Source organism: Gorilla gorilla, chromosome 5 (genome assembly GCF_029281585.2).
Source record: "Gorilla gorilla gorilla isolate KB3781 chromosome 5, NHGRI_mGorGor1-v2.1_pri, whole genome shotgun sequence".
NCBI classification, from domain to species: domain Eukaryota; kingdom Metazoa; phylum Chordata; class Mammalia; order Primates; family Hominidae; genus Gorilla; species Gorilla gorilla.
In genome coordinates, this window is record NC_073229.2 from 143,254,008 (window position 1) to 143,266,937 (window position 12,930).

A 12,930-nucleotide genomic window follows, 5' to 3' on the forward strand; every position below is an offset into this window, starting at 1 on the left:
GTTAAATAACTTCATTGTTAATTTTCTAAAAGACATTTAGATTGAAGAGTCATTCAGATTTAAGATTAAACATCAACAAAAAGGTGAAACCCAAAAAGGTGAAACCCCCCCACCAAAAATCCATATACCTACTAAACAGGAGAATATTGGTATATTTATTCATGCTATTCATTATTTTTCAGATGATAAAATATACAAAAATTTTGCATAAATGAATAATCAGTTAGAAAAGACAATATAATCAAATAACTCACTTAAATACATCACATGTTGCTGTAAAATTTGTGTTGTTTAACATTTGTTAAATATCTGTGTTTTTCTAGTTGCTGTTTAAAAAAACTTAAGCACAATAAGATTTTACATTCTAAGACGATATATTCCATATTAGTTAGCCACATGACTGCAGAACATACTGCATGTTAAATTCCAATATCCAAATATAGAATGTCTTAGGCAGTTAGTCTTACTGGTTTCTATCTTGATATATGCCTTCCTTAAATGACCTAGAAGAATGTGCATGTTCAGTGTTTTTACTGGTAGTGTATATTCATAACATGTAACTGCAAACCTGTTTGCAGTTCAACCCCAGCTCTTCTGGCACATGGCCTCGAGCAAGTCACTTAACCTCTCTAACATTCAGTTTCATGGTGAAATCTAGTATCAACCTCTTGGGATTATGGCAAGGACGAAATTAAACAGCATAAGAAAATAGCAGGTAATAGTTGCTACAAAGTGGTATTTACTGTTATTAATTAGACTCAGTATTCCTCCCTCATAATAAAAAAAATGCCTCTTATTTTATAACTGTTCCTATAATTCAGCTTTATCAGTTGACTTGCTTTGTCATACTAATAAACCAGCCTCCGGGTCACTGCCCTCATCAGTGTAGATTTAGCCATGAGACTCATAAAGCTCTCTTCCATCTCAACCCTACTATCTTTGGAGAGTTCAAAAATGCATGTGGAACCCAAAATATCAGACTTATAGTTCTTTGGGATTCTAAATTCTAATAATTTTCACCCCCCCATAAACAATTTCAAGACTGTACCCCGGATCTTGTTATAACTTATCCACCTTTGAAGTCTTCATACAGCCTCCTCTCAGGCTACGACTCCTTGCCTTTATCCCTCAACTTCTAGGCATTATCTTCATACATACCAATTGTCCTCTCAATACCTAAGTTTTCTCTTAATCTATTAGCTCCATCCTACCTCACTTCCTTCCTTACACAGTAACTAATGGTAGATTAACTAAATTACTCTCTACAAAAGCTCTTTAATTCTCTTAAAATGCAGTTCTTCAGTTCTTCAGCTACACCTACCAGGCAAAACTCAGGCTCTGGATTTGTAACCTGACTGCTTCTCTCCTCATATGCTCAACCATGGTCCTCTCCAAAGGACTGCATAGGACTTTCAGAAAACTGCAAAGCATTCAAACTGAGGCTGGGCATGGTGGCTTACACCTGTAATTCCAGCACTTTGGGAGGCCAAGGCAGAAAGACAGCTTGAAGCCAGAAGTTTGAGATCAGCCTGGCAAACATAGTAAGATCTCATCTCCACACAAACACACACACAAAAATTAGCTGGGCATAGTGGCACATACCTGTAATACCAGCTGTTCGAGAGGCAGAGGTGGGAAGATCCCTTGAGTCCAGGAGTTTGGAGCTGCAGTAAGCTATTACTATGTCACTGGACTCCAGCCTGGGTGAAAGAGTGAGACTCCATCTCTTAAAAACAACAACAAAAAACTGATACCAAATACCACGTTTCAATTCCTCTTGGGACAACCAGATGTCTTATGGATGCTTTCCTCTGTCTCTGGTCAGCTCTTTCCTTCTCTTTTCCTCAGCAACTATTCCAAATGTTTTCTACTCTGCTTAAGGCCCCAACCAACTACACATGATTTTAATTACCATCTACATGCTAATGACTTTAACAATTTTATTTCTACTATTGATCTCTCCCTTTAGCATAGACACATATCCAAGTGCTTACTAAATGTTTCTACCTAGATGTACATGGCCAACTAAAACTCTCAGAACTCTCCCATCAATTTTGCTTCTCTTGGGGTAACCATCCTCCAAAATAACCCCTAGTGATCTCTATCTCCTAGTATTAGAATCTTTGTGTAGTTATTTCCTACACTGTACCATGGTTGGTCCATGTAACCAATAGAATACAGCAAAGATGATGACATGTCACCATTCTGTGATCATGTTATGAAAAGACTATGGCTTCCATCTTGGTCTCTCTCCCTTCCCACCCCTCAGATCACTTACTATAAGAAGACCCATATGGTAAATAAAGTCTCCTAACAGCCACATGAGTGAACTCAAAAGTAAAATTTCTAGCCCTAGTCAACTCTTCACAGAGACTATCGCCCTGGCCAGCAGCTTGAATGCAACCTCATGAGAAGCCGAGCCAGAACCACTCAGTTAAGTGACTCCTCGATTTCTGAATCTCAAAGTGTCAGATAATAAACACTTGCTGTTTTAAGCTGCCAAATTTGGGGATAATTTTTTACCCAGCAATAGGTAACTAATACACGTCCTTCCTTTATTCTTATCTCAGTCAACATGAATAGCTATCTAGTCCATCTAGTCACTCATTCACTCTCTCATTCATTCAGGAAACACCTGAATACACAGTATATGACAGACCCGTTATCCTTAATCTTCTCCTACAACAAACTGTCACAAAGTGCTGCCAAATTTATCTCCAAAATGTTTCTCAAATCTCCTCCTCAGATCTGAGATTTCTCAAATCTCCTCCTCAGATTTGATATTTCTCAAATCTCCTATCTCTCTACCACTATTGTCCTAATCCATGGCTCTCATAATTTCTCACCAATACTATTACAATAGCTTCCCATTTAATTTCCTTGATTCCCATCTGTCTCTGCCAAGGGTGATCTATTTAAGACACAGAAAAGCAGTAGTACATGAGAGCTAAGGCAGCTAAGAATCAGGAGAAAGTTCTGTTCACGAATAAATGACCCCAGTATCTTTGCAGACAAGTAAGTTAAGCTTGATAGTTTCAGTAAAATAGCAGCTTATCCATCCCATGTGTACAAAGAAGGAAGAGAGGACACACGGTCCACAGCTGTGAACAATTCAGAGAACAACATCATATAGTGCAGCAATACTGACTGATCAGACAAAATTGGCCTACATGATTTTGTAGAGAGCCATGTTGTGGTAACAATTTAACACCAAGTGTCTTAAAGCAACACAAATGTACTAACCTTAGAATTCCTGAGGTTAGAAGTCTGAAAATAGTTTTACTGGGCCAAAATCTGAAGGCTCTTGGGGAGAACTTGTTTCCCTGCCTTTTCCAGCTTCCAGAGGCCACCTGTGTTCCTTGGCTCCCTCTTTCACTTAGAAGGATCCTTGTGATTACAGTTGCCCATCCAAATAGTAAAGGATTATCTCCCCATCTCAAGATCCCTAACCTAACCACATCTGCTAATGCTAATGTCAGATAACATCTTCACAGGTTCTAGGTATTAGAACTTGAACATCTTTGGGGGTGCCATTGTGCTGCTACAGTCCAGTTCCATAATTTTCTCTAGCAATGCTCCACAATCCAGAAGTAAGAATAGAGAGAGCAAATAGCAACAGTGACTCAGGATTGAAGGTTAAAGATATACATGGTCCTAAATAGAGCAATATTATAGTAATGAGCTTGGCTTCAGATCAAATTGTTATTTATTCCAGGACAGTTATCTTTGCCAACTCCCTCATGATCACAGTAGTACTCTTAACTGGGTTCCTTTTTTTGATAATTACTAGGGGGTTGAAACAAGAAAGTGTGGACAGATATGAATTGAATTGCAGAAAAGTTTTCTGTATGTTGCATAAGGTTAATTCAGAAACATCCAACCAAATGTGCTATAGCCTCGAACTGTATAAGATTTCAAGTTATCTTTAGGTACATAGACAAAGACTTTTAACAAAACCAACTCCCACAGTGACAATTTATGCTAGAAAAGAAGTAACTGCAAACATGTTTTAGGCAAATGATGACTATGAAAGATTTCATTTAAACTAAAATAAATTATTTTTTAAAGGTTTTGCTCCATGCCCTGGAATCATTTACATATTTTTTTTCCTTTTTCTGACGTAGGGCAATGTGATAGATTCAAGTTTAGATCTTGAAGATTACAATTAACATACAAGAAAAGAATTTATCCCATGCTTATGATTGTAGGGTGGCCTGAAGGTGACTGGCAAGTCACACAAAAGATTAGTATTTCAGCCTCCATTATCCTTTCCACCCCTTTCATCTGAGGGTGTTTACTGAGATAATGAGAGTCAAAGTCACACTCATGTGAGGGTGTTTAGGGTGGTAATAAGAGTCATAGTTACTTAGGCCCCTAACAATAGCTGATAAACAGCAGGAGCTAAGAAAACAGCAGATGCAAAGTTGTGCTTCCATTTTTAGATACAGTTGATCTTCTTTACTCATGGACTCCCTATTTGTAAATTATCTTACTTGCTAAAATTTATATGTAACCCCAAAATCTAACACTCAAGGTGTGCTAAATAACCTTTGTTCAGGCATGAGTTATAGTGATATTTGGCTGTGGCTTCACTGTTAATGGATCAATATATATTTTAAAAGGTGTTTTAAACAGAAACACACATAAAACAAGGTTATACATTGATCAGTTGGTGAAAATGTTGTGACCAGAGGGTGTCAGGAACCTAGCTCTGTATTCTCCCTAGACCATGCAATACAACGACCACGAATAATGAGAACTGACTATATTTTATTTGCTGCTCAACCTTTACTTGACAGCTATGGTCCCCAACAATGTAGACTATATATCCATCAGAAAAGAAAATATAGCTGGGCACAGTGGCTTACACCTATAATCCCAGCTACTCAGAAAACTGAGGTGGAAGGATCACTTGACCCCAGGAGTGTAAGGTTGCAGCAAGCTATGATGGCACCCCTGCACTCCAGCCTGGGCAACATAGCCAGACCCCATCTCTAAAAAATAAATAAATAAACAAACAAAATAAAGACATATAAAAACCTACTTTATTGTTTTTTTTGTGGGGTTTTTTTTTTTTTTTTTTGAGATGGAGTTTCACTGTGCACCCAGGCTGGAGTGCAGTGGCGCAATCTCAGCTCACCACAACCTCCGCCTCCTGGGTTCAAGCAATTCTCCTGCCTCAGCCTCCCGAGTAGCTGGGATTACAGGCATGCACCAACACACTCGGCTAATTTTTGTATTTTTAGTAGAGACAGGGTTTCACCATGTTGGCCAGGCTGATCTCGAACTCCTGACTTCAAGTGTGATCCACCCACCTCGGCCTCCCAAAGTGCTGGGATTACAGGTGTGAGCCACTATGCCTGGCCTAAAAACCTACTTTATTGTTAAAGAGTATGTCAGCAGAGGCTTAACCAAGTGGGGAGGGGATAGTGGGTGCAAACTGACTCCTCTCTCCTGCATCAATTATCTCCTTTAATCTTTATAATAATTCTATGAAGTAGGCTTTGTTATTCTCATTTTACAGATGAGGACAATACAGCCCTGAGTGGTTAAAATATGTATTAAAAGTCAAACACTAGGAAGTGGTGAAGGTGAATTTCAAATAAGGGAATGCCTAACTTACTGAACCACACCTCTGACCCATACGATGGGCACTGCTGCCTCACTGGGCCGTTTGGCTCTGGGAACAATGTGGCTCTCCGGCTGCCCATGAGAAACCTAAACCTAACACAAACACATTAACTCCGGGGTTTCCAAGACTGAAATTTCCTTTTACCCGCTCTACCCCCCAGCTAAATATATTAGAGATTTGTAACCAGAATATGTCAACTGAGGCATCAAAACCTTATTAGAGAATTTAGAAGGTTATCAGTATAGTTTCTTTATCCAAGAAAAGCACGTACATAAGTTCTACTCAAAAAGAACGAAACCAAATAGAAAAATTTGCCCATGATTACACATCTAAAATTTGTCAGAATTAATGTACTGATAAATATGTTGTAATTAAAATATATGATTAATATATTCCAGTTATATTTTCTCAAGTCTGTTGGAAAATATATGTGAAGTATTAGGTTGGCACAAAAGCAACTGAGGTTTTTGCCATTGAAAATAAAGGCCAAAACCGCAATTACTTTTGCGCCAACCTAAATATATAGTCTGAAATGGAATAATAAATAGTATTAAATAATTAATAGTACCAAGCACAATGTCTTTCATAAAGTAGGCATTCGACAAGTTTACCAAACACATAGACCTATATATTCCACTTCGGTCATATCTAAGTATATTTTATTACTCTGAGTAGACCATTAAACACACACACACACACACACCTTCCTCCCAAAATTCACTAGGTGAAACATCTAAAGGTAGACAAAGAATACTATTTAGTATTTTGGTCATAAAATGTTTTCTGAAAGAAATGAGAATCTTTAAAACTGTGCTTAAGGAGCTACAGGATGAAAAATGCAAATACCTGTGAACACACAGACACACATTCGCCAGAATAAACAAAATCTGCTCAACCACCAAGGCCAATGTCTAGAATTTGTAAATATTCAAATGCGACACTTCATTTTACAAGTAAGAAAGACATGACAAGTAAAAGAGCAAGTAACAATTTATTCAGAAATTAAATATCAGCATTCATGGGTTTGGCCTAATAGGACTAGCATAAGTTTGGTCCAATTTCCTACATATGCACTGATGATCCTAACAATGATCTGGAGTTGATGAAGAACTCCAGTGTGATATATGAATGGTATGATGTAAATGTAAGTATACTATATGAGAAAGTGAAAACTTATTAACCCCTATGGAAACTTCTAGTTAACTAAAATAATTCATTCTCTAATAATTTAGCATAAATAGGAATTTACCCTGTTATTTTACTAAAATTATCAATTTTATTGATAATTTAAATATTAGTAATGCACTTTATAGATGAAATGTTTTACTTTCCAACTTCCTCAAACTTCGGTATAGAGATGGTACATGTAAATAAGGAAATACAGAATTAGCAATTTAAAAAATCGAAGTACTATCTCCTTTACAATTAAATGAGGTAGCACATGGTAGCCAAGTCTAAAATATCCAAATCCCACATATAATTGTTAATCACTAAGTCTTGTTTTTCCATGTACTATAGATCCTTTGATAGTTTCAGCTTCCATTTGCATCTCAAGATAATAGTGTAAGATACAGGATAAAAAATTCATATATTCAACTTCACTACTTTTTATACATTCTCGTTGAAGTTTTGGTAGAAAAGAAAGATGTAATCCTTGGTGAAATAAGGCTACAAATGACAGTTGTTCACTGATGTAATTTAGTTAAAAGTTAAGAATCAGAGATTTTCTAAAATTTTTGCTTTGGTCTTAAATGTTAAGCATACCAAAATACAACTGGCAATCTCCAACTTGCAAATATCATTGTTTCAAAAATTCATTTTTATATATTAATTGATTGGCAGTCAAAGAATATTTTCCAATATTTTGAAGGACCATTAACTCTCTAGGTCAATCTAAAAAGCCCCCTATGGTTTAGACCACACTTGACATATAAAATATAAACCTAATAGTTTGATATGATTCCCCCATATCAAACTACCATTTATAACATTGTTTTTCTTTATTTTTATTTTTTAAAAAGTAGAGATGGGATCTCAATGTTGCTGTGTTTATTTATCTATTTATCTAATCCTGAAATCAGTTAGTGATTGTCTCCCATAGGTGTCTATCTCCAAAAAAGGGACATGGGGCACCAGTTCTGACATTTACTTAATGTCCTTTACATTCTGAAGTGGCCTGCAGGATAGAAACTTCCTGTGGTGAATAAAAAGAATGGCGTTACGAACTCCCGTCATTCACATCCTTTCCATTTCATGGCATAATATTCAAATTTATTTGAATGCTTATAAAGATTTTCTTAAAAAAAAAAAACTCACAAGATCAATTGAAAGGGCAAAATAACAGTATTTTATCAATACTCCCCTGGCCCCCATTACCTCCTATTTTCTTCCACAAACTAATTAGCTTTATAGACCCAGGTTATTCTTCATTCCCATGTCACATTTAAGAGATACAAAATTTTCAAAAATATCACAATTTTTAAAGTTAAAGTATAGGGAACTTATTAATTAAAATGAAGAAATTACTCCAGTCACATACTCCTGCTGAATCTTTATCTTTCATAACACTTTTTAAGACTTGTGATTAGAGGCTAGCAAAGGATTTTCATAAACAAAACAGATAGTGAAGTCGATAAAAACTGGAAAACTTGCAATTTACTGTGTTTAGGAATGGGGTCTAAGCAACAATCTAATCAAGAATCAAAGCAGTCAAAAGAAAGACATTTAAAACAACCACAGTAGTAATTTTCACACCAAGTATGGCAGTCTCTAAGTTAATGTTATTTTAAATATGTTTCAGTTTGGAATGACTAAACCTGTTAATAAAAACATGAAAATATTATGACATTTAGCTGACAGCACACACAATAAACCTCTGTTACAAAGTGACCAAGTCATAGTATACAAAATATACAACCTATAAACCCAGAAAGTTCCACAGTAAGTATACAGAGGAGACACAGGTTGGTTTCACCCTTATCAAAAATTTGATTCAGATGGTAAGTAAAACATGGTTCCAACATGGAAAAACAATAACTCTGTGGTCTCTTATTGAATAAGTAATATTAGAAAGAACGTAGACACAGGGAAAAGAGGCCTGTTAGTGTGGCCACCCCCACCTAGACCAATCTAGAGACCTGAATGTGAGTCCAGGTTGAGTAATCTTCAAATGGCACCGAGCCCTCACACCTTCTGTACTTATAAAATGAGAGGGTCAGCCTGGTCACAGTCTAAAGTCTAAACCTTTAATCTTTTTTTTTTTTTTTTTTTTTTTTTTTTTTTGAGATAGAGTCTTGCTCTGTCACTCAGGCTGGAGTGCAGTGGCATGATTTCAACTGCAACCTCCGCCTCCGGGGTTCAAGCAATTCTTGTGCCTCAGCCTCCCAAGTAGCTGGGATTACAAGCACCCACCACCACACCAGCTAATTTTTTGTATTTTTTCTAAAGACGGGATTTCACCATGTTGGCCAGGCTGGTCTCGAACTCATGGCCTCAAGTGATCTGCCTGCCTTGGCCTCCCAAAGTGCTGGGACTGTAGGCGTGAGCCAGGGCACCCAACCTAAACCTTTAACCTTTAACTCTAAATCTTTAACTCTATAGGAAGTCCCTTTATAAGTTTGTGACCAGTTAATTAACAGGATACTATGCTTTTGTGTCCATTAGTAAAATGCAACAAATTAATCCAAACCACTCAACTATGACTAAAAGATTACATCCAAGCCACTGCTTAATAGCATGGCAAAGCTACAATGTAACAAAGAAAAAGAGATGCTGCATTTGGCATGTACTAGTGCTAAGGTGAAACGCAGCCAATTGCTATGTTTTATGAGGCCACTTACCATTCTTGTTCAAACACTCAAGTCATAAGCAATACAGAATTATTATGAAAGAGTATCTAGATAATTCAAACAAACCAATTAGTGAAAAATCATTTATTTCATGTACAGAAAATAGTATTATTTGAAAAATTCACTGGTTTTGGTGTTATATAAACACATTCTGGTTTTGGATATAGAAAAAGCAGAGTTAGTATAAAATGACTGATCACAAGGCTTTTTTGTATTTGCTAAGAAACTAGTATATTAATTACCTACATTCTGAAGTGACAAATACTTATAATGTAGACAAAGAACGTTATATTTGTATTTTTTACATCAAAAATATATTAAGAAATAAAATAGCTTTTTGAAGCAGTTTAAAGGGCAGTCAATAAACATTTAAATATTTAGGAATAATTTAACTCAGTTGAAATGATCTATCACTAACCCAGAAGAGTAGCAGATACAATTCCTAAAAAGTACTGTCTTTCTCTGCTGTATAACAAAATTACTTGCTGTATCATTATGACCACCATCTTCTTCAGTAAATACTTATTAAGCTTTGGTACTATGTGCAAACCATTCATATTAAGGTTACATGTAATAAAAGATACAGTCCCTAGAGCTGAGAACCTTACAGTCAAATTATGAAAACAAAGTATATTTATAAACACAATAAACAGTATTTGCAAGTTTGCATTATTAAGTATCAATGTTGAGGTACCAACAATCAATGCTAACGCACAGCAAGGAAAGCCCAACAAGGGTAGTTGGTCAGGACAGTTTTAGTAGAAGAGCCATAAGCTGGGTATTAAATAAGAGGACTTGATGCTAAGCACAGAAAACACAAAATAAACTACTTCCTGCTGTTTGGGAACGTACACTGTACCATATATTACTTATGTCTATACTAGTTAAGTGATAAACAGACTCTGTATCAAAAGTGCAATCAACTAAAGAGGGATTTGATAAGCAGCTAACATAACAAGGTATTAAAACGGAAGTTTCTGCTGAGAACAAAAGACAATAGAAATGACATTCCAAAGCAGCTGCCAGAACATTCTCGAAAATGTCAAGAGGCAGTCTAAAGAAGAGTGCTGAGATGTGTTACTTTCTACCCCCACCACTAGTGAGGTGGCGCTTCAAGAAGATTACAGAGTAGGTTTCAGAGATTTCCCTGGGGAGAGCTGTGGTAACAGGGGCCTGTGTCTTCAAGGCGGAAGGGTGGAAGATGCTTGTCCCACACCTAAAGCCTAGGGAAAAAGGCTTTGGGGGAATGACTTGAAGAACTTGACATGTGCCTCAAGCACTTTGAAGAACATGCTAACCTGGTACCTGATTAATCCCCAGAAAATCTAAAGGATGAGAAGCTGCATGAAGAGTCATGTGAGAACAAGAGAGAGGGCTGAACTGGGACCACTAGCAGAGTTTGTGCAAAGAATGAGGGCTCCCTATGTGGCCTCTACAGAAGAGTGAACAACCTGGGGTGGGATCACACAAGTCCATGCAAGAGGGGTATCTAGAGTTTGCACAGACCTCAGCAAAGTGGAGGTGAAGGTACTGCTAGCTCCAAGAGGCTGAGGAAGGAGTAAGCAACCAATCAGCGCATAAGGGAATTCTCACTGTCAAGGAATTGAGGTGAAAATCTAGAGCCACTGAGGTGGGAGGTAGAAGATTCACCAGTGAAAGAATAAGCTTTAAACATCTGCAACGGCTACAAAAGCACTGAAACTAGATCACCAGCTAGCTTCTTCACTAATCAAGTAAAAGTTTGCTGCTCCTCTTTACTCTTTTCACTTCTTCCTTGACCAACTTTGGAAGGGTGAGAAACCAGAACTGGCAAGAGAAAGCAGGAAGAATAGAAAAACCAGGTAAGAAGTAAAAAGGCAATAATACCCCCTTCCCTAGTTACTGGTTTCCCCCTTGCAAGAGACAGAGCAAGAGACCAGTTAAGGGAGAAGCTTCATCTTTATTTCAGGCTTGGTCTGCAGTTTTTACTTGTTGGTACTGGGCATTTTAATTTTAATAATCAAATTGAGACTTTTGTGACTTTGTTACTGAAGGATGATTTGTATTATCTAAAAGCAACCAGAAAAATTAAGTTAACCCATGAAAGAGGATGAACCAGTCTCAAAGAGTAAATTGAAAGAGACAAAAAGGGAAAAAAAGTAATTTGAAAGTGACAAAAAAAAGCTTTTATAATTACATCCCACAAGGGCTGCTTTTCGACCTGATATCCTGAAAAGTCAACACAGTGGAGAGGACAGAAGTATACAAATGTGGTCTTATAAAACATAATTGAATCCATCCAGCTTCACTGCCTATCTTGAGATAGTTCAGCCATTAACATTTGCAGAAACTTGCCATAATGTAGCTCAAGAATCTAATATTAATTCTTAAAACTTGACACGAGTGACCCAAATACGCTAGACTTCCTTTAAAAGGCAGGGACAGTGTCCTGCTCCCTGCTGCATGTGTAACATTTCCAAAGTCTCCCTTACATAAAAGGTGCTTAAAGAACTGGTGTTCTCCTTACCATGAGAAGGCAGCTATGTTAGGCTCTTAGGAAATAGGATATGAACAAATATGCATACAGCAAAGACTGCTTTTTAGTTAAAAATATATTGAGCTTCGCTATGGGCAAAATTATAATATATATTACTTTTCATGCTTATCCTTTCATAGCCAGCCAAATCTTTGAAACATGCACAATGTATTTTCAGTACATTCTACCACAATGCAGAATAAACGTGAAACCTTTAAACTTTGATATTCGAAGGAGAAAAAACACTACTACATATACATTTTTAAAGAGTTTAGCAGAAAACCCTCAAAATAAGTACACTATCATACAACGCTGTTAAATGCAGAATGGTTTAAAAGGAGAGAAGCATTTTTAAAATATCCATATTTTATTAATACTCATATTAGTATATGTCTTTTCAGTGAGTGACAGCCTGAATGAAGAGCCTACTATGTGCCGCTACAACTCTGTAAAATAGGTACTATCATCCCTATTTTAAAGACGAGGAAACTGAGGCTCAGTGTTTAATGGCTTGCTCAAGGTCACAATAGTAGTAAGTGGTGGAGTGAGAATTTTAACTCAGTGTGTCAGGTTCCCACACTGCTCTTAAGTGTGCTGCTGCTATAATGCTGAAGAGTTGAGTTCTACTGACTTCTTTCCAAAAGAAATAAAATCCAATTTTAATTGTTACATTTACAGTGTACAATTATGAAATATTAGCCATTGTCAAGTTCCAACCATAGTTGGAACACACCTCTGCTAATATGAATAAACTCTTCATGAGTAAAAATTCTATATGGCAGACAGTAGTAAAGTTCATAACAGTCCCTCTCTCTCTCTGTTTATATACACTCATGATGTCATGCTTATGGTATAGTATTTACAATAAGTGTATATGACTATAAAATCTGACAACTTTCAAAATGGTGTATAAAGAAAGCAAGTCTTATACGTTT

General features: G+C 36.7%; 1 protein-coding gene and 1 non-coding gene across 13 annotated transcripts in view; both read right to left on the reverse strand.

The window, feature by feature from the left end:
- FAM184A (family with sequence similarity 184 member A) overlaps positions 1 to 12,930 on the reverse strand; it is a 121,419-nt gene that overhangs the window by 105,382 nt on the left and 3,107 nt on the right. The gene's annotated exons all lie outside the window — the stretch shown is intronic.
- MIR548B (microRNA mir-548b) lies at positions 6,062 to 6,172 on the reverse strand. Its single transcript, NR_106473.1, has one exon. It is a non-coding gene; the product is annotated as a microRNA mir-548b (primary transcript).